This window comes from Salmo salar, chromosome ssa04 (genome assembly GCF_905237065.1).
Source record: "Salmo salar chromosome ssa04, Ssal_v3.1, whole genome shotgun sequence".
Classification (NCBI taxonomy): Eukaryota; Metazoa; Chordata; class Actinopteri; order Salmoniformes; family Salmonidae; genus Salmo; species Salmo salar.
In genome coordinates, this window is record NC_059445.1 from 76,973,693 (window position 1) to 76,996,200 (window position 22,508).

At 38.1% G+C, this 22,508-nt stretch overlaps 1 protein-coding gene across 2 annotated transcripts in view; it reads left to right on the top strand.

The window, feature by feature from the left end:
- Positions 1 to 22,508, top strand: part of LOC106603859 (rho GTPase-activating protein 26) — a 172,105-nt gene that overhangs the window by 86,892 nt on the left and 62,705 nt on the right. The window lies entirely within an intron of this gene.

Sequence of the window (22,508 nt, forward strand, 5' to 3'; positions counted from 1 at the left end):
CTACTGTTCTACTGTGACTGTTCTACTGTTGCTGTTCTGTTGTTACTGTTCTATGGTTACTGTACTACTGTTAAACTGTTACTTTATTACAGTTACTAATGTTACTGTACTACTATTCTACTGTTACTGTTCTACTGTTACTGTTCTACTGTTACTGTTCTACAGTACTACTGTTACTGTACTACTGTTCTACTGTTACTGTTCTACTGTTACTGTTCTACTGTTACTGTTCTACTGTTACTGTGCTACTATTCTACTGTTACTGTTCTACTGTTACTGTTCTACTCTTCTACTCTTACTGTACTACTGTTACTGTTCTACTGTTACTGAACTTCTGGTCTACTATTACTGTATTACTGTTACTGTTCTACTGTTACTGTTTTACTGTTACTATTCTACTGTTTCTGTACTACAGTTCTTCTGTTACTGTTCTACTGTTACTGTTCTACTGTTACTGTTCTACTGCTACTGGTCTACTGTTCTAATGTTACTCTTCTACTATTACTGTTCTACTGTTCTACTGTTACTGTACTTCTGTTCTACTGTTACTGTACTACTGTTACTGTACTACCGTTAAAGTACTACTGCTGCATTTCTACTGTTACTGTTCTACTGTTACTGTACTACTGTTACTGTACTACTGTTGCTGTTATACTGTACTACTGTTACTGTTCTACTGTTACTGTACTACTTGTCTACTGTTACTGTACTACTGTTACTGTTCTACTGTTCTACTGTTACTTTTCTACTGTTACTGTTCTACTGTTACTGTACTACTTGTCTAGTGTTACTGTACTACTGTTACTGTTCTACTGTTACTGTACTACAGTTACTGTTCTACTGTTACTGTTCTACTGTTACTGTTCTACTGTTACTGTACTACTTGTCTACTGTTGCTGTACTACTGTTACAGTTCTACTGTTACTGTACTGCTGTTCTACAGTTACTGTTCTACTGTTACTGTTCTACTGTTGCTGTATTACTGTAGCTGTACTACTGTTACTGTACTACTGTTCTACTGTTACTGTACTACTGTTACTGTACTACTGTTACTTTACTACTGTCGCTGTTCTTCTGTTATTGTTCTACTGTTACTGTTCTACTGTTCTACTGTTACTGTTCTACTGTTCTACTGTTACTGTACTACTGTTACTGTACTACTGTTACTGTTCTACTGTTACTGTACTACCGTTAAAGTACCACTGCTGCATTTCTACTGTTACTGTTCTACTGTTACAGTACTACTGTTGCTGTTCTACTGTTACTGTTGTACTTTCTTTTCTACTTTTACTGTTTACAGTTACTGTTCTGCTGTTATTGTTCTACTGTTACTGTTCTACTGTGACTGTTCTACTGTTGCTGTTCTACTGTTACTGTTCTACTGTTACTCTACTACTGTTACTATTGTTACTGTACTATTGTTACTACTGTTACTGTACTACTGTTACTATACTACTGTTACTGTTCTATAGTTACTGTACTACTGTTAAACTGTTACTTTATTACAGTTACTAATGTTTCTGTACTTCTGTTACTGTTCTACTGTGACTGTTCTACTGTTACTGTACTATAGATACTGTTCTAGTGTTACTATTCTACATTTACTGTTCTTCTGTTACTATACTATAGTTACTGTTCTACTGTTGCTATACTTCGTTTACTGCTCTACAGTTACTGTTCTACTGTTACTGTACTACTGTTACTGTTCTACTGTTACTGTACTACTGTTACTGTACTACTATTACTGTTCTATGGTTACTTTTCTACTGTTCTGTTAGGCTGTTACTGTTTTACTGTTACTGTACTATTGTTGCTACTGTTACTGTACTACTGTTACTTTATTACTGTCATTGTTCTGTGGTTACTGTTGAACTGTTACTGTACTAATGTTACTACTGTTACTGTACTACTGTTACTGTACTACATTTACTGTACTATTGTTACTTTACTACTGTACTACTGTTACTCTACTACAGTTACTGTACTACAGTTACTGTTACTGTTCTACAGTTACTGTACTCCTGTTAGTGTACTACTGTTACTACTCTTGCTGTACTACTGTTACTACTGTTACTGTTAAACTGTTACTGCACTACAGTTACTGTTCTACTGTTGCTGTACTACTTTTACTACTGTTACTGTACTACTGTTGCTGTTCTGCTGTTACTGTTCTACTGTTACTGTACTGCTTTTACTACTGTTACTGTACTACTGTTACTGTTCTGCTTTTACTGTTCTACTGTTACTATACTACAGTTACTGTTTTAATATTCTGTTGTTACTGTTCTACTGTTACTGTTCTACTGTTACTGTACTACTGTTCTACTGTGACTGTTCTACTGTTGCTGTTCTGTTGTTACTGTTCTATGGTTACTGTACTACTGTTAAACTGTTACTTTATAACAGTTACTAATGTTACTGTACTACTATTCTACTGTTACTGTTCTACTGTTACTGTTCTACTGTTACTGTTCTACAGTTCTACTGTTACTGTACTACTGTTCTACTGTTACTGTTCTACTGTTACTGTTTTACAGTTACTGTTCTACTGTTACTGTTCTACTGTTACTGTGCTACTATTCTACTGTTACTGTACTACTGTTACTGTTCTACTGTTACTGTTCTACTCTTCTACTCTTACTGTACTACTGTTACTGTTCTACTGTTACTGTTTTACTGTTACTGTATTTCTGGTCTACTATTACTGTATTACTGTTACTGTTCTACTGTTACTGTTTTACTGTTACTATTCTACTGTTTCTGTACTACTGTTCTTCTGTTACTGTTCTACTGTTACTGTTCTACTGTTACTGTTCTACTGTTCTACTGTTACTGTACTTCTGTTCTACTGTTACTGTACTACTGTTACTGTACTACCGTTAAAGTACTACTGCTTCATTTCTACTGTTACTGTTCTACTGTTACTGTACTACTGTTACTGTACTACTGTTGGTGTTATACTGTACTACTGTTACTGTACTACTTGTCTACTGTTACTGTACTACTGTTACTGTTCTACTGTTCTACTGTTACTTTTCTACTGTTACTGTTCTACTATTACTGTACTACTGTTACTGTTCTACTGTTACTGTACTACAGTTACTGTTCTACTGTTACTGTACTGCTGTTACTGTACTACTGTTACAGTACTACTTGTTCTGTTCTACTGATACTGTTCTACTGTTACTGTACTACTGTTCTACTGTTACTGTACTAATGTTACTGGACTACTGTTACAGTACTACTGTTGCTGTTCTACTGTTACTGTTGTACTTTCTTTTCTACTTTTACTGTTTACAGTTACTGTTCTGCTGTTATTGTTCTACTGTTACTGTTCTACAGTAACTGTTCTACTGTTACTGTTCTACTGTTACTGTTCTACTGTTCTGCTTTTCTACTGTTACTGTTCTACTGTTACTGTTCTACTGTTACTGTACTTCTGTTCTACTGTTACTGTACTACTGTTAAAGTACTACTGCTGCTGTACTACTGTTACTGTTCTACTGTTACTGTTCTACTGTTGCTGTACTACTGTTACTGTTCTTCTGTTACTGTTCTACTGTTCTTCTGTTACTGTTCTACTGTTGCTGTTCTACTGTTGCTGTACTACTGTTACTGTTCTTCTGTTACTGTTCTACTGTTCTTCTGTTACTGTTCTACTGTTGCTGTTCTACTGTTACTGTACTACTGTTCTATTCTTACTGTTCTACTGTTACTTTTCTGCTCTTACTGTTCTACTGTAACTGTTACTGTACTACTGTCACTGTTCTAATGTTACTGTACTACTGTTCTACTGTTACTGTACTACTGTTACTGTTCTTCTGTTACTGTTCTACTGTTGCTGTACTACTGTTACAGTTCTACTGTTACTGTACTGCTGTTCTACTGTTACTGTTCTACTGTTACTGTTCTACTGTTGCTGTATTACTGTAGCTGTACTACTGTTACTGTTCTACTGTTACTGTACTACTGTTCTACTGTTACTGTACTACTGTTACTGTACTACTGTTACTTTACCACTGTCGCTGTTCTTCTGTTATTGTTCTACTGTTACTGTTCTACTGTTCTACTGTTACTGTACTACTGTTACTGTTCTACTGTTACTGTTCTACTGTTTCTGTACTACTGTTACAGTTCTACTGTTACTGTACTGCTGTTTAACTGTTACTGTTCTACTGTTACTGTTCTACTGTTTCTGTATTACTGTTGCTGTACTACTGTTACTGTTCTACTTTTACTGTACTACTGTTCTATTGTTACTGTTCTACTGTTGCTGTTCTACTGTTACTGTACTACTGTTCTACTGTTACTGTTCTACTGTTACTGTTCTACTGTTACTGTACTACTGTTATACTCTTACTGTACTACTGTTCTACTGTTACTGTATTACTATTACTGTACTACTGTTACTGTTCTACTGTTACTGTTTTACTGTTACTGTGCTACTGTTCTACTGTTACTGTACTACTGTTCTACTCTTACATAACTACTGTTCTACTGTTACTGTACTACTTTTACTGTTCTACTGTTACTGTACTACTGTTACTGTTCTACTGTTACTGTACTACTGTTCTACTGTTACTGTTCTACTGTTACTGTTCTACTGTTCTGCTTTTCTACTGTTACTGTTCTACTGTTACTGTTCTACTGTTATTGTACTTCTGTTCTACTGTTACTGTACTACTGTTAAAGTACTACTGCTGCTGTACTACTGTTACTGTTCTACTGTTACTGTTCTACTGTTGCTGTACTACTGTTAAACTGTTACTTTATTACAGTTACTAATGTTTCTGTACTTCTGTTACTGTTCTACTGTTACTGTTCTACTGTTACTGTTTTATGGTTACTGTTCTACTGTGACTTTTCTACTGTTACTGTACTATAGATACTGTTCTACTGTTACTGTTTTATGGTTACTGTTCTACTGTTACTTTTCTACTGTTACTGTACTATAGATACTGTTCTAGTGTTACTATTCTACATTTACTGTTCTTCTGTTACTATACTACAGTTACTGTTCTACTGTGACTGTTCTACTGTTACTGTACTATAGATACTGTTCTAGTGTTACTATTCTACATTTACTGTTCTTCTGTTACTATACTATAGTTACTGTTCTACTGTTGCTATACTACGTTTACTGCTCTACAGTTACTGTTCTACTGTTACTGTACTACTATTACTGTTCTATGGTTACTTTTCTACTGTTCTGTTCAGCTGTTACTGTTTTAATGTTGCTGTACTACTGTTACTGTACTACAATTACTGTACTACTGTTGCTACTGTTACTGTACTACTGTTACTTTATTACTGTCATTGTTCTGTGGTTACTGTTGAACTGTTACTGTACTAATGTTACTACTGTTACTGTACTACTGTTACTGTACTACATTTACTGTACTATTGTTACTTTACTACTGTACTACTGTTACTCTACTACAGTTACTGTACTACAGTTACTGTTACTGTACTCCTGTTAGTGTACTACTGTTACTACTCTTGCTGTACTACTGTTACTACTGTTACTGTTAAACTGTTACTGCACTACAGTTACTGTTCTACTGTTGCTGTACTACTTTTACTACTGTTACTGTACTACTGTTGCTGTTCTGCTGTTACTGTTCTACTGTTACTGTACTGCTTTTACTACTGTTACTGTACTACTGTTACTGTTCTGCTTTTACTGTTCTACTTTTACTATACTACAGTTACTGTTTTAATATTCTGTTACTGTTCTACTGTTACTGTTCTACTGTTACTGTACTACTGTTCTACTGTGACTGTTCTACTGTTGCTGCTCTGTTGTTACTGTTCTATGGTTACTGTACTACTGTTAAACTGTTACTTTATAACAGTTACTAATGTTACTGTACTACTATTCTACTGTTACTGTTCTACTGTTACTGTTCTACTGTTACTGTTCTACAGTTCTACTGTTACTGTACTACTGTTCTACTGTTACTGTTCTACTGTTACTGTTTTACAGTTACTGTTCTACTGTTACTGTTCTACTGTTACTGTTCTACTGTTACTGTGCTACTATTCTACTGTTACTGTACTACTGTTACTGTTCTACTGTTACTGTTCTACTCTTCTACTCTTACTGTACTACTGTTACTGTTCTACTGTTACTGTTTTACTGTTACTGTACTTCTGGTCTACTATTACTGTATTACTGTTACTGTTCTACTTTTACTGTTTTACTGTTACTATTCTACTGTTTCTGTACTACTGTTCTTCTGTTACTGTTCTACTGTTACTGTTCTACTGTTACTGTTCTACTGCTACTGGTCTACTGTTCTACTGTTACTCTTCTACTATTACTGTTCTACTGTTCTACTGTTACTGTACTTCTGTTCTACTGTTACTGTACTACTGTTACTGTACTACCGTTAAAGTACTACTGCTGCATTTCTACTGGTACTGTACTACTGTTACTGTACTACTGTTGCTGTTATACTGTACTACTGTTACTGTACTACTTGTCTACTGTTACTGTACTACTGTTACTGTTCTACTGTTCTACTGTTACTTTTCTACTGTTACTGTTCTACTGTTACTGTACTACTTGTCTACTGTACTACTGTTACTGTTCTACTGTTACTGTACTACAGTTACTGTTCTACTGTTACTGTTCTACTGTTACTGTTCTACTGTTACTGTACTACTGTTACTGTTCTACTGTTACTGTACTACCGTTAAAGTACTACTGCTGCATTTCTACTGTTACTGTTCTACTGTTACTGTACTGCTGTTACTGTACTACTGTTACAGTACTACTTGTTCTGTTCTACTGATACTGTTCTACTGTTACTGTACTACTGTTCTACTGTTACTGTACTAATGTTACTGTACTTCTGTTACAGTACTACTGTTGCTGTTCTACTGTTACTGTTGTACTTTCTTTTCTACTTTTACTGTTTACAGTTACTGTTCTGCTGTTATTGTTCTACTGTTACTGTTCTACAGTAACTGTTCTACTGTTACTGTTCTACTGTTACTGTTCTACTGTTACTGTACTACTGTTCTACTGTTACTGTACTACTGTTACTGTACTACTGTTACTGTACTACTGTTAAAGTACTACTGCTGCTGTACTACTGTTACTGTTCTACTGTTACTGTTCTACTGTTGCTGTACTACTGTTACTGTTCTTCTGTTACTGTTCTACTGTTCTTCTGTTACTGTTCTGCTATTAGTGTACTACTGTTACTGTTCTACTGTTGCTGTTCTAGTGTTGCTGTACTACTGTTACTTTTCTACTGTTACTGTACTACTGTTCTATTCTTACTGTTCTACTGTTACTTTTCTGCTCTTACTGTTCTACTGTAACTGTTACTGTACTACTGTCACTGTTCTAATGTTACTGTACTACTGTTCTACTGTTACTGTACTACTGTTACTGTTCTTCTGTTACTGTTCTACTGTTACTGTACTACTGTTCTACTGTTACTGTACTACTGTTACTGTTCTTCTGTTACTGTTCTACTGTAGCTGTACTACTGTTACTGTTCTACTGTTAGTGTACTACTTGTCTACTGTTGCTGTACTACTGTTACAGTTCTACTGTTACTGTACTGCTGTTCTACTGTTACTGTTCTACTGTTACTGTTCTACTGTTGCTGTATTACTGTAGCTGTACTACTGTTACTGTTCTACTGTTACTGTACTACTGTTCTACTGTTACTGTACTACTGTTACTGTACTACTGTTACTTTACTACTGTCGCTGTTCTTCTGTTATTGTTCTACTGTTACTGTTCTACTGTTCTACTGTTACTGTACTACTGTTACTGTTCTACTGTTACTGTTCTACTGTTTCTGTACTACTGTTACAGTTCTACTGTTACTGTACTGCTGTTTTACTGTTACTGTTCTACTGTTACTGTACTACTGTTACTGTACTACTGTTCTACTGTTACTGTTCTACTGTTACTGTACTACTGTTACTGTATTACTGTTACTGTTCTACTGTTACTGTATTACTGTTACTGTTCTACTGTTACTGTTCTACGGTTACTGTACTACTGTTCTACTCTTACTGTACTACTGTTCTACTGTTACTGTATTACTATTACTGTACTACTGTTACTGTTCTACTGTTACTGTTTTACTGTTATTGTGCTACTGTTCTACTGTTACTGTACTACTGTTCTACTCTTACATAACTACTGTTCTACTGTTACTGTACTACTATTACTGTACTTCTGTTACTGTACTACTTTTACTGTTCTACTGTTACTGTACTACTGTTACTGTTCTACTGTTACTGTACTACTGTTCTACTGTTACTGTTCTACTGTTACTGTTCTACTGTTACTGTTCTACTGTTACTGTTTTACAGTTACTGTTCTACTGTTACTGTTCTACTGTTACTGTGCTACTATTCTACTGTTACTGTACTACTGTTACTGTTCTACTGTTACTGTTCTACTCTTCTACTCTTACTGTACTACTGTTACTGTTCTACTGTTACTGTTTTACTGTTACTGTACTTCTGGTCTACTATTACTGTATTACTGTTACTGTTCTACTGTTACTGTTTTACTGTTACTATTCTACTGTTTCTGTACTACTGTTCTTCTGTTACTGTTCTACTGTTACTGTTCTACTGTTACTGTTCTACTGCATTTACATTTACATTTTAGTCATTTAGCAGACGCTCTTATCCAGAGCGACTTACAATTTGGTGCATTCACCTATACTGTACTACCGTTAAAGTACTACTGCTGCATTTCTACTGTTACTGTTCTACTGTTACTGTACTACTGTTACTGTACTACTGTTGCTGTTATACTGTACATTTACATTTTTTTTTTTTTACATTTTAGTCATTTAGCAGACGCTCTTATCCAGAGCGACTTACAAATTGGTGCATTCACCTATAATATCCAGTGGAACAGCCACTTTACAATAGTGCATCTAAATCTTTTAAGGGGGGGGTTAGAAGGATTACTTTATCCTATCCCAGGTATTCCTTGAAGAGGTGGGGTTTCAGGTGTCTCCGGAAGGTGGTGATTGACTCCGCTGTCCTGGCGTCGTGAGGGAGCTTGTTCCACCATTGGGGTGCCAGAGCAGCGAACAGTTTTGACTGGGCTGAGCGGGAACTGTGCTTCCTCAGAGGTAGGGAGGCGAGCAGGCCAGAGGTGGATGAACGGAGTGCCCTTGTTTGGGTGTAGGGCCTGATCAGAGCCTGAAGGTACGGAGGTGCCGTTCCCCTCACAGCTCCGTAGGCAAGCACCATGGTCTTGTAGCGGATGCGAGCTTCGACTGGAAGCCAGTGGAGAGAGCGGAGGAGCGGGGTGACGTGAGAGAACTTGGGAAGGTTGAACACCAGACGGGCTGCGGCGTTCTGGATGAGTTGTAGGGGTTTAATGGCACAGGCAGGGAGCCCAGCCAACAGCGAGTTGCAGTAATCCAGACGGGAGATGACAAGTGCCTGGATTAGGACCTGCGCCGCTTCCTGTGTGAGGCAGGGTCGTACTCTGCGAATGTTGTAGAGCATGAACCTACAGGATCGGGTCACCGCCTTGATGTTGGTGGAGAACGACAGGGTGTTGTCCAGGGTCACGCCAAGGCTCTTAGCACTCTGGGAGGAGGACACAAGAGAGTTGTCAACCGTGATGGCGAGATCATGGAACGGGCAGTCCTTCCCCGGGAGGAAGAGCAGCTCCGTCTTGCCGAGGTTCAGCTTGAGGTGGTGATCCGTCATCCACACTGATATGTCTGCCAGACATGCAGAGATGCGATTCGCCACCTGGTTGTCAGAAGGGGGAAAGGAGAAGATTAATTGTGTGTCATCTGCATAGCAATGATATGAGAGACCATGTGAGGATATGACAGAGCCAAGTGACTTGGTGTATAGCGAGAATAGGAGTGGGCCAAGAACAGAGCCCTGGGGGACACCAGTGGTGAGAGCACGTGGTGCGGAGACAGATTCTCGCCACGCCACCTGGTAGGAGCGACCTGTCAGGTAGGACGCAATCCAAGCGTGCGCGGTGCCGGAGATGCCCAGCTCGGAGAGGGTGGAGAGGAGGATCTGGTGGTTCACAGTATCAAAGGCAGCAGATAGGTCTAGAAGGATGAGAGCAGAGGAGAGAGAGTTAGCTTTAGCAGTGCGGAGAGCCTCCGTGACACAGAGAAGAGCAGTCTCAGTTGAATGCCCAGTCTTGAAACCTGACTGATTAGGATCAAGAAGGTCATTCTGAGAGAGATAGCAAGAGAGCTGGCCAAGCACGGCGCGTTCAAGAGTTTTGGAGAGAAAGGAAAGAAGGGATACTGGCCTGTAGTTGTTGACATCGGAGGGATCGAGTGTAGGTTTTTTCAGAAGGGGTGCAACTCTCGCTCTCTTGAAGACGGAAGGGACGTAGCCAGCGGTCAAGGATGCGTTGATGAGCGAGGTGAGGTAGGGGAGAAGGTCTCCGGAAATGGTCTGGAGAAGAGAGGAGGGGATAGGGTCAAGTGGGCAGGTTGTTGGGCGGCCGGCCGTCACAAGACGCGAGAGTTCATCTGGAGAGAGAGGGGAGAAAGAGGTCAAAGCACAGGGTAGGGCAGTGTGAGCAGGACCAGCAGTGTCGTTTGACTTAGCAAACGAGGATCAGATGTCGTCAACCTTCTTTTCAAAATGGTTGACGAAGTCATCCGCAGAGAGGGAGGAGGGGGGGAGGGGGAGGAGGATTAAGGAGGGAGGAGAAGGTAGCAAAGAGCTTCCTAGGGTTAGAGGCAGATGCTTGGAGTTTAGAGTGGTAGAAAGTGGCTTTAGCAGCAGAGACAGAAGAGGAAAATGTAGAGAGGAGGGAGTGAAAGGATGCCAGGTCCGCAGGGGAGGCGAGTTTTCCTCCATTTCCGCTCGGCTGCCCGGAGCCCTGTTCTGTGAGCTCGCAGTGAGTCGTCGAGCCACGGAGCAGGAGGGGAGGACCGAGCCGGCCTGGAGGATAGGGGACAGAGGAAATCAAAGGATGCAGAGAGGGAGGAGAGGAGGGTTGAGGAGGCAGAATCAGGAGATAGGTTGGAGAAGGTTTGAGCAGAGGGAAGAGATGATAGGATGGAAGAGGAGAGAGTAGTGGGAGAGAGAGAGCGAAGGTTGGGACGGCGCAATACCATCCGAGTAGGGGGAGAGTGAGAAGTGTTGGATGAGAGCGAGAGGGAAAAGGATACAAGGTAGTGGTCGGAGACTTGGAGGGGAGTTGCAATGAGATTAGTGGAAGAACAGCATCTAGTAAAGATGAGGTCAAGCGTATTGCCTGCCTTATGAGTAGGGGGGGAAGGTGAGAGGGTGAGGTCGAAAGAGGAGAGGAGTGGAAAGAAGGAGGCAGAGAGGAATGAGTCGAAGGTAGACGTGGGGAGGTTAAAGTCACCCAGAACTGTGAGAGGTGAGCCATCCTCAGGAAAGGAACTTATCAAGGCGTCAAGCTCATTGATGAACTCTCCAAGGGAACCTGGAGGGCGATAAATGATAAGGATGTTAAGCTTGAAAGGGCTGGTAACTGTGACAGCATGGAATTCAAATGAGGAGATAGACAGATGGGTCAGGGGAGAAAGAGAGAATGTCCACTTGGGAGAGATGAGGATTCCAGTGCCACCACCCCGCTGGCTCGATGCTCTAGGGGTATGCGAGAACACGTAGTCAGACGAGGAGAGAGCAGTAGGAGTAGCAGTGTTATCTGTGGTGATCCATGTTTCCGTCAGCGCCAGGAAGTCTAGGGACTGGAGGGTAGCATAGGCTGAGATGAACTCAGCCTTGTTGGCCGCAGACCGGCAGTTCCAGAGGCTGCCGGAGACCTGGAACTCCACGTGGGTCGTGCGCGCTGGGACCACCAGGTTAGAGCAGCAGCGGCCACGCGGTGTGGAGCGTTTGTATGGCCTGTGCAGAGGAGAGAGAACAGGGATAGGCAGACACATAGTAGACAAGCTACAGAAGAGGCTACGCTAATGCAAATGAGATTGGAGTGACAAGTGGACTACACGTCTCGAATGTTCAGGAAGTTAAGCTTACGTTGCAAAAATGTTATTGACTAAAATGATACAGTACTGCTGGCTGGTGGAGTAGGCTAGCTAGCAGTGGCTGCGTTGTTGACTTTGAACGTGTAGCTGGCTAGGTAACCTCGGTAGTTTCAGTACTACACCTTGTCATGATACAAAGCAACTTTGTAGCTAGCTAGCTAACATAACACTAATCAAGACGTTCCTTGTACTACTGTACTACTGTACTACTGTTACTGTACTACTTGTCTACTGTTACTGTACTACTGTTACTGTTCTACTGTTCTACTGTTACTTTTCTACTGTTACTGTTCTACTGTTACTGTACTACTTGTCTACTGTTACTGTACTACTGTTACTGTTCTACTGTTACTGTACTATAGTTACTGTTCTACTGTTACTGTTCTACTGTTACTGTTCTACTGTTACTGTACTACTGTTACTGTTCTACTGTTACTGTACTACCGTTAAAGTACTACTGCTGCATTTCTACTGTTACTGTTCTACTGTTACTGTACTGCTGTTACTGTACTACTGTTACAGTACTACTTGTTCTGTTCTACTGATACTGTTCTACTGTTACTGTACTACTGTTCTACTGTTACTGTACTAATGTTACTGTACTACTGTTACAGTACTACTGTTGCTGTTCTACTGTTACTGTTGTACTTTATTTTCTACTTTTACTGTTTACAGTTACTGTTCTGCTGTTATTGTTCTACTGTTACTGTTCTACAGTAACTGTTCTACTGTTACTGTTCTACTGTTACTGTTCTACTGTTCTGCTTTTCTACTGTTACTGTTCTACTGTTACTGTTCTACTGTTACTGTACTTCTGTTCTACTGTTACTGTACTACTGTTACTGTACTACTGTTAAAGTACTACTGGTGCTGTACTACTGTTACTGTTCTACTGTTACTGTTCTACTGTTGCTGTACTACTGTTACTGTTCTTCTGTTACTGTTCTACTGTTCTTCTGTTACTGTTCTGCTATTAGTGTACTACTGTTACTGTTCTACTGTTGCTGTTCTAGTGTTGCTGTACTACTGTTACTTTTCTACTGTTACTGTACTACTGTTCTATTCTTACTGTTCTACTGTTACTGTTACTGTACTACTGTCACTGTTCTAATGTTACTGTACTACTGTTCTACTGTTACTGTACTACTGTTACTGTTCTTCTGTTACTGTTCTACTGTTGCTGTACTACTGTTACAGTTCTACTGTTACTTTACTGCTGTTCTACTGTTACTGTTCTACTGTTACTGTTCTACTGTTGTTGTATTACTGTAGCTGTACTACTGTTACTGTTCTACTGTTACTGTACTACTTGTCTACTGTTGCTGTACTACTGTTACAGTTCTACTGTTACTGTACTGCTGTTCTACTGTTACTGTTCTACTGTTACTGTTCTACTGTTGCTGTATTACTGTAGCTGTACTACTGTTACTGTTCTACTGTTACTGTACTACTGTTCTACTGTTACTGTACTACTGTTACTGTACTACTGTTACTTTACTACTGTCGCTGTTCTTCTGTTATTGTTCTACTGTTACTGTTCTACTGTTCTACTGTTACTGTACTACTGTTACTGTTCTACTGTTACTGTTCTACTGTTTCTGTACTACTGTTACAGTTCTACTGTTACTGTACTGCTGTTTTACTGTTACTGTTCTACTGTTACTGTTCTACTGTTTCTGTATTACTGTTGCTGTACTACTGTTACTGTTCTACTTTTACTGTACTACTGTTCTATTGTTACTGTTCTACTGTTGCTGTTCTACTGTTACTGTACTACTGTTCTACTGTTACTGTTCTACTGTTACTGTTCTACTGTTACTGTTCTACTGTTACTGTATTACTGTTACTGTTCTACTGTTACTGTTCTACGGTTACTGTACTACTGTTCTACTCTTACTGTACTACTGTTCTACTGTTACTGTATTACTATTACTGTACTACTGTTACTGTTCTACTGTTACTGTTTTACTGTTATTGTGCTACTGTTCTATTGTTACTGTTCTACTGTTGCTGTTCTACTGTTACTGTACTACTGTTCTACTGTTACTGTTCTACTGTTACTGTTCTACTGTTACTGTTCTACTGTTACTGTATTACTGTTACTGTTCTACTGTTACTGTTCTACGGTTACTGTACTACTGTTCTACTCTTACATAACTACTGTTCTACTGTTACTGTACTACTATTACTGTACTTCTGTTACTGTACTACTTTTACTGTTCTACTGTTACTGTACTACTGTTACTGTTCTACTGTTACTGTACTACTGTTCTACTGTTACTGTTCTACTGTTACTGTTCTACTGTTACTGTTCTACTGTTCTGCTTTTCTACTGTTACTGTTCTACTGTTACTGTTCTACTGTTACTGTACTTCTGTTCTACTGTTACTGTACTACTGTTACTGTACTACTGTTACTGTACTACTGTTAAAGTACTACTGCTGCTGTACTACTGTTACTGTTCTACTGTTACTGTTCTACTGTTGCTGTACTACTGTTACTGTTCTTCTGTTACTGTTCTACTGTTCTTATGTTACTGTTCTGCTATTAGTGTACTACTGTTACTGTTCTACTGTTGCTGTTCTAGTGTTGCTGTACTGTTACTTTTCTACTGTTACTGTACTACTGTTCTATTCTTACTGTTCTACTGTTACTTTTCTGCTCTTACTGTTCTACTGTAACTGTTACTGTACTACTGTCACTGTTCTAATGTTACTGTACTACTGTTCTACTGTTACTGTACTACTGTTACTGTTCTTCTGTTACTGTTCTACTGTTGCTGTACTACTGTTACAGTTCTACTGTTACTGTACTGCTGTTCTACTGTTACTGTTCTACTGTTACTGTTCTACTGTTGTTGTATTACTGTAGCTGTACTACTGTTACTGTTCTACTGTTACTGTACTACTTGTCTACTGTTGCTGTACTACTGTTACAGTTCTACTGTTACTGTACTGCTGTTCTACTGTTACTGTTCTACTGTTACTGTTCTACTGTTGCAGTATTACTGTAGCTGTACTACTGTTACTGTTCTACTGTTACTGTACTACTGTTCTACTGTTACTGTACTACTGTTACTGTACTACTGTTACTTTACCACTGTCGCTGTTCTTCTGTTATTGTTCTACTGTTACTGTTCTACTGTTCTACTGTTACTGTACTACTGTTACTGTTCTACTGTTACTGTTCTACTGTTTCTGTACTACTGTTACAGTTCTACTGTTACTGTACTGCTGTTTAACTGTTACTGTTCTACTGTTACTGTTCTACTGTTTCTGTATTACTGTTGCTGTACTACTGTTACTGTTCTACTTTTACTGTACTACTGTTCTATTGTTACTGTTCTACTGTTGCTGTTCTACTGTTACTGTACTGCTGTTCTACTGTTACTGTACTACTGTTCTACTGTTACTGTTTTACTGTTACTGTTCTACTGTTACTGTATTACTATTACTGTACTACTGTTACTGTTCTACTGTTACTGTTTTACTGTTATTGTGCTACTGTTCTACTGTTACTGTACTACTGTTCTACTCTTACATAACTACTGTTCTACTGTTACTGTACTACTATTACTGTACTTCTGTTACTGTACTACTTTTACTGTTCTACTGTTACTGTACTACTGTTACTGTACTACTGTTACTGTTCTACTGTTACTGTACTACTGTTCTACTGTTACTGTTCTACTGTTACTGTTCTACTGTTACTGTTCTACTGTTCTGCTTTTCTACTGTTACTGTTCTACTGTTACTGTTCTACTGTTACTGTACTTCTGTTCTACTGTTACTGTACTACTGTTACTGTACTACTGTTAAAGTACTACTGCTGCTGTACTACTGTTACTGTTCTACTGTTACTGTTCTACTGTTGCTGTACTACTGTTACTGTTCTTCTGTTACTGTTCTACTGTTCTTCTGTTACTGTTCTGCTATTAGTGTACTACTGTTACTGTTCTACTGTTGCTGTTCTAGTGTTGCTGTACTACTGTTACTTTTCTACTGTTACTGTACTACTGTTCTATTCTTACTGTTCTACTGTTACTTTTCTGCTCTTACTGTTCTACTGTAACTGTTACTGTACTACTGTCACTGTTCTAATGTTACTGTACTACTGTTCTACTGTTACTGTACTACTGTTACTGTTCTTCTGTTACTGTTCTACTGTTGCTGTACTACTGTTACAGTTCTACTGTTACTGTACTGCTGTTCTACTGTTACTGTTCTACTGTTACTGTTCTACTGTTGTTGTATTACTGTAGCTGTACTACTGTTACTGTTCTACTGTTACTGTACTACTTGTCTACTGTTGCTGTACTACTGTTACAGTTCTACTGTTACTGTACTGCTGTTCTACTGTTACTGTTCTACTGTTACTGTTCTACTGTTGCTGTATTACTGTAGCTGTACTACTGTTACTGTTCTACTGTTACTGTACTACTGTTCTACTGTTACTGTACTACTGTTACTGTACTACTGTTACTTTACCACTGTCGCTGTTCTTCTGTTATTGTTCTACTGTTACTGTTCTACTGTTCTACTGTTACTGTACTACTGTTACTGTTCTACTGTTACTGTTCTACTGTTTCTGTACTACTGTTACAGTTCTACTGTTACTGTACTGCTGTTTAACTGTTAGTGTTCTACTGTTACTGTTCTACTGTTTCTGTATTACTGTTGCTGTACTACTGTTACTGTTCTACTTTTACTGTACTACTGTTCTATTGTTACTGTTCTACTGTTGCTGTTCTACTGTTACTGTACTACTGTTCTACTGTTACTGTTCTACTGTTACTGTACTACTGTTACTGTATTACTGTTACTGTTCTACTGTTACTGTTCTACTGTTACTGTACTACTGTTCTACTCTTACTGTACTACTGTTCTACTGTTACTGTATTACTATTACTGTACTACTGTTACTGTTCTACTGTTACTGTTTTACTGTTACTGTGCTACTGTTCTACTGTTACTGTACTACTGTTCTACTCTTACATAACTACTGTTCTACTGTTACTGTACTACTATTACTGTACTTCTGTTACTGTTCTACTGTTACTGTTCTACTGTTACTGTACTACTGTTACTGTACTACTGTTACTGTACTGCTGTTCTACTGTTACTGTTCTACAGTTCTACTGTTACTTTTCTACTGTTACTGTTCTACTGTTACTGTTCTACTGTTGCTGTTATACTGTACTACTGTTACTGTTCTACTGTTACTGTACTACTGTTCTACTGTTACTTTTCTACTGTTACTGTTCTACTGTTACTGTACTACTTGTCTACTGTTACTGTACTACTGTTACTGTTCTACTGTTACTGTACTACAGTTACTGTTCTACTGTTACTGTTCTACTGTTACTGTTCTACTCTTCTACTCTTACTGTACTACTGTTACTGTTCTACTGTTACTGTTTTACTGTTACTGTACTTCTGGTCTACTATTACTGTATTACTGTTACTCTTCTACTATTACTGTTCTACTGTTCTACTGTTACTGTACTTCTGTTCTACTGTTACTGTACTACTGTTACTGTACTACCGTTAAAGTACTACTGCTGCATTTCTACTGTTACTGTTCTACTGTTACTGTACTACTGTTACTGTACTACTGTTGCTGTTATACTGTACTACTGTTACTGTACTACTTGTCTACTGTTACTGTACTACTGTTACTGTTCTACTGTTCTACTGTTACTTTTCTACTGTTACTGTTCTACTGTTACTGTACTACTTGTCTACTGTTACTGTACTACTGTTACTGTTCTACTGTTACTGTACTACAGTTACTGTTCTACTGTTACTGTTCTACTGTTACTGTTCTACTGTTACTGTACTACTGTTACTGTTCTACTGTTACTGTACTACCATTAAAGTACTACTGCTGCATTTCTACTGTTACTGTTCTACTGTTACTGTACTGCTGTTACTGTACTACTGTTACAGTACTACTTGTTCTGTTCTACTGATACTGTTCTACTGTTACTGTACTAATGTTACTGTACTACTGTTACAGTACTACTGTTGCTGTTCTACTGTTACTGTTGTACTTTCTTTTCTACTTTTACTGTTTACAGTTACTGTTCTGCTGTTATTGTTCTACTGTTACTGTTCTACAGTAACTGTTCTACTGTTACTGTTCTACTGTTACTGTTCTACTGTTGCTGTACTACTGTTACTGTTCTTCTGTTACTGTTCTACTGTTCTTCTGTTACTGTTCTGCTATTAGTGTACTACTGTTACTGTTCTACTGTTGCTGTTCTAGTGTTGCTGTACTACTGTTACTTTTCTACTGTTACTGTACTACTGTTCTATTCTTACTGTTCTACTGTTACTTTTCTGCTCTTACTGTTCTACTGTAACTGTTACTGTACTACTGTCACTGTTCTAATGTTACTGTACTACTGTTCTACTGTTACTGTACTACTGTTACTGTTCTTCTGTTACTGTTCTACTGTTGCTGTACTACTGTTACAGTTCTACTGTTACTGTACTGCTGTTCTACTGTTACTGTTCTACTGTTACTGTTCTACTGTTGTTGTATTACTGTAGCTGTACTACTGTTACTGTTCTACTGTTACTGTACTACTTGTCTACTGTTGCTGTACTACTGTTACAGTTCTACTGTTACTGTACTGCTGTTCTACTGTTACTGTTCTACTGTTACTGTTCTACTGTTGCTGTATTACTGTAGCTGTACTACTGTTACTGTTCTACTGTTACTGTACTACTGTTCTACTGTTACTGTACTACTGTTACTGTACTACTGTTACTTTACCACTGTCGCTGTTCTTCTGTTATTGTTCTACTGTTACTGTTCTACTGTTCTACTGTTACTGTACTACTGTTACTGTTCTACTGTTACTGTTCTACTGTTTCTGTACTACTGTTACAGTTCTACTGTTACTGTACTGCTGTTTAACTGTTACTGTTCTACTGTTACTGTTCTACTGTTTCTGTATTACTGTTGCTGTACTACTGTTACTGTTCTACTTTTACTGTACTACTGTTCTATTGTTACTGTTCTACTGTTGCTGTTCTACTGTTACTGTACTACTGTTCTACTGTTACTGTTCTACTGTTACTGTACTACTGTTACTGTATTACTGTTACTGTTCTACTGTTACTGTTCTACTGTTACTGTACTACTGTTCTACTCTTACTGTACTACTGTTCTACTGTTACTGTATTACTATTACTGTACTACTGTTACTGTTCTACTGTTACTGTTTTACTGTTACTGTGCTACTGTTCTACTGTTACTGTACTACTGTTCTACTCTAACATAACTACTGTTCTACTGTTTCTGTACTACTGTTACTGTTCTACTGTTACTGTACTACTGTTCTACTGTTACTGTTCTACTGTTACTGTACTACTGTTACTGTACTACTGTTACTGTACTGCTGTTCTACTGTTACTGTACTACTGTTCTACTGTTACTGTTTTACTGTTACTGTTCTACTGTTACTGTTCTACAGTTCTACTGTTACTTTTCTACTGTTACTGTTCTACTGTTACTGTTCTACTGTTACTGTACTACTGTTACTGTTCTACTGTTCTACTGTTACTTTTCTACTGTTACTGTTCTACTGTTACTGTACTACTTGTCTACTGTTACTGTACTACTGTTACTGTTCTACTGTTACTGTACTACAGTTACTGTTCTACTGTTACTGTTCTACTGTTACTGTTCTACTGTTACTGTACTACTTGTCTACTGTTGCTGTACTACTTTTACAGTTCTACTGTTACTCTACTGCTGTTCTACTGTTACTGTTCTACTGTTACTGTTCTACTGTTGCTGTATTACTGTAGCTGTACTACTGTTACTGTTCTACTGTTACTGTACTACTGTTCTACTGTTACTGTACTACTGTTACTTTACTACTGTCGCTGTTCTTCTGTTATTGTTCTACTGTTACTGTTCTACTGTTACTGTACTACTGTTACTGTTCTACTGTTACTGTTCTACTGTTTCTGTACTACTGTTACAGTTCTACTGTTACTGTACTGCTGTTTTACTGTTACTGTTCTACTGTTACTGTTCTACTGTTTCTGTATTACTGTTGCTGTACTACTGTTACTGTTCTACTTTTACTGTACTACTGTTCTATTGTTACTGTTCTACTGTTGCTGTTCTACTGTTACTGTACTACTGTTCTACTGTTACTGTTCTACTGTTACTGTACTACTGTTACTGTATTACTGTTACTGTTCTACTGTTACTGTTCTACTGTTACTGTACTACTGTTCTACTCTTACTGTACTACTGTTACTGTTCTACTGTTACTGTTCTACTGTTTCTGTACTACTGTTACAGTTCTACTGTTACTGTACTGCTGTTTAACTGTTACTGTTCTACTGTTACTGTTCTACTGTTTCTGTATTACTGTTGCTGTACTACTGTTACTGTTCTACTTTTACTGTACTACTGTTCTATTGTTACTGTTCTACTGTTGCTGTTCTACTGTTACTGTACTACTGTTCTACTGTTACTGTTCTACTGTTACTGTACTACTGTTACTGTATTACTGTTACTGTTCTACTGTTACTGTTCTACTGTTACTGTACTACTGTTCTACTCTTACTGTACTACTGTTCTACTGTTACTGTATTACTATTACTGTACTACTGTTACTGTTCTACTGTTACTGTTTTACTGTTACTGTGCTACTGTTCTACTGTTACTGTACTACTGTTCTACTCTTACATAACTACTGTTCTACTGTTACTGTACTACTATTACTGTACTTCTGTTACTGTACTACTGTTACTGTACTACTGTTACTGTACTGCTGTTCTACTGTTACTGTACTACTGTTCTACTGTTACTGTTTTACTGTTACTGTTCTACTGTTACTGTTCTACAGTTCTACTGTTACTTTTCTACTGTTACTGTTCTACTGTTACTGTTCTACTGTTACTGTACTACTGTTACTGTTCTACTGTTCTACTGTTACTTTTCTACTGTTACTGTTCTACTGTTACTGTACTACTTGTCTACTGTTACTGTACTACTGTTACTGTTCTACTGTTACTGTACTACAGTTACTGTTCTACTGTTACTGTTCTACTGTTACTGTTCTACTGTTACTGTACTACTTGTCTACTGTTACTGTACTACTGTTACTGTATTACTGTTACTGTTCTACTGTTACTGTTCTACTGTTACTGTACTACTGTTCTACTCTTACTGTACTACTGTTACTGTTCTACTGTTACTGTTCTACTGTTTCTGTACTACTGTTACAGTTCTACTGTTACTGTACTGCTGTTTTACTGTTACTGTTCTACTGTTACTGTTCTACTGTTACTGTTTTACTGTTACTGTGCTACTGTTCTACTGTTACTGTACTACTGTTCTACTCTAACATAACTACTGTTCTACTGTTACTGTTTTACTGTTACTGTACTACTGTTCTACTGTTACTGTACTACTGTTACTGTTCTACTGTTACTGTACTACTGTTCTACTGTTACTGTTCTACTGTTACTGTACTACTGTTACTGTACTACTGTTACTGTACTGCTGTTCTACTGTTACTGTACTACTGTTACTGTACTACTGTTCTACTGTTACTGTACTACTGTTACTGTTCTACTGTTACTGTTCTACTGTTCTACTGTTACTTTTCTACTGTTACTGTTCTACTGTTACTGTTCTACTGTTGCTGTTCTACTGTACTACTGTTACTGTTCTACTGTTACTGTTCTACTGTTACTGTACTACTGTTCTACTGTTACTGTTCTACTGTTACTGTTCTACTGTTCTACTGTTACTTTTCCACTGTTACTGTTCTACTGTTGCTGTTCTACTGTACTACTGTTACTGTTCTACTGTTACTGTTCTACTGTTACTGTACTACTGTTCTACTGTTACTGTTCTACTGTTACTGTTCTACTGTTCTACTGTTACTTTTCCACTGTTACTGTTCTACTGTTACTGTTCTACTGTTGCTGTTATACTGTACTACTGTTACTGTTCTACTGTTACTGTACTACTTGTCTACTGTTACTGTACTACTGTTACTGTTCTACTGTTACTTTTCTACTGTTACTGTTCTACTGTTACTGTACTACTGTTACTGTTCTGCTGTTACTGTACTACAGTTACTGTTCTACTGTTACTGTTCTACTGTTACTGTTCTACTGTTACTTTTCTACTGTTCTACTTTCTACTGTTACTCTACTACTGTTGCTGTTCTACTGTTACTGTACTACTGTTTCTGTGCTACTGTTACTACTGTTACTGTACTACAGTTACTGCGCTTCTGTCAAATCAAATAAACTTTTATTGGTCACATACACGTGTTTAGCAGATGTTATTGTGAGTGTAGTGATATGCTTGTTACTGTACTACAGTTCATTTAATCTACACAACTTTCATGCTCAATCAGCTCATCTCTCTATGAACCACACTGTCTCCACAATGTAGATACATTTACAGATGTAAGATCTTAATTTCAGCCAGTTCACTACAGCAGGAAAATAATGCTGCAGC